This window comes from Nannospalax galili, unplaced genomic scaffold (genome assembly GCF_000622305.1).
Source record: "Nannospalax galili isolate Female #2095 unplaced genomic scaffold, S.galili_v1.0 scaffold397, whole genome shotgun sequence".
NCBI lineage: Eukaryota > Metazoa > Chordata > Mammalia > Rodentia > Spalacidae > Nannospalax > Nannospalax galili.
The window spans coordinates 1468828-1470005 of record NW_008341879.1 but is presented as its reverse complement, the minus strand read 5'-3'; positions in this window follow the sequence as shown (position 1 = coordinate 1470005).

Genomic DNA, 1178 nt, shown 5'->3' with positions numbered 1-1178 from the left:
CATGAGGCTTCCTGGTCATTATGCTAACCAATAAATACATACATATATACATACATACATACATACATACATACATACATAAATACATACATACACATGTATACACACATATACTCAGGTGTATAGCTGAAGGTTATTTAACATACATACAGTGCAAGGGAGGGGGAACCTTCTCTTTAAATTGTTCAGTGTAGTCTAAGAGACTCTCAAAATAACACAGGTGATTGTCACAGCCTGCATTACCTCCCAGAATTTGAAGGTAAGACCCTATGTTTGAAGACAGACATACTTTAGACACAGGACTTGGAGCAATTGATCTGGAAGTGATCTGGGAAACTTCCTCACTAAAGACTAGGTAGCTCTCATAGTATCAGAAGATGCTAGGCATGCTGCCAAGGGATAGTTCCACCTAGCAGTAAAGTCTACAAACCACAGAAATGACTAGCCCAGAAAATAACCTCTACTGGTGCAGTAGTGGCACTTTTATCTTGGGGGTAATCAACTTCTCTAATTGAACTTAAGGCCTGCTCAATGGGAGTGAACTCATGTATTATACTATAAACAGCCAAATACACATGGTTGGAGAGATCATAGATCCTAGAGAAAAAAAATCAACTTTTGTCACATCTCTAGACCGACATAATTTCTTAGTGTATTCTAAATACATATACTTGCGTGTACAGACAAATGTACCTGTCACCACTCATCAAAGAAGCTTCTTTTTGCAACAGAAATGGGGCAAGGAAATAGTGTAAGAGTTAGAGGTGGTTGATCACCAGACAGTTTTTCAGATATCTGGGAAGTTATTCATATGAACTTACAGCAATGATAACAACATGTGCATGACCCACACAAGCTCAAACCAGACAAAAGCCCACCATAGAAGTAGGCAAATGGATAAGAAGTCCCAACTTTAGCTGAGGAACTATTGGCAACAAATAACTATTTGGAGGGAGAGAGTTGGTTTTATTTAATGATGATGCTAGGTAGGTTAACCAGGCTCCAGTGGATGGATGCACTCTGAAGAGCATTTGGAGACACAAACTTGGCTTGATAGGTCTTAACATACCTAAGGGTACATAAATCTAGTGGTTATACTATAAAACAGGTGCAGATAGGGGAGGGTATCTAAATATGATCAAAATATACAGTATGAAATTCTCAGAAATTCACTATAT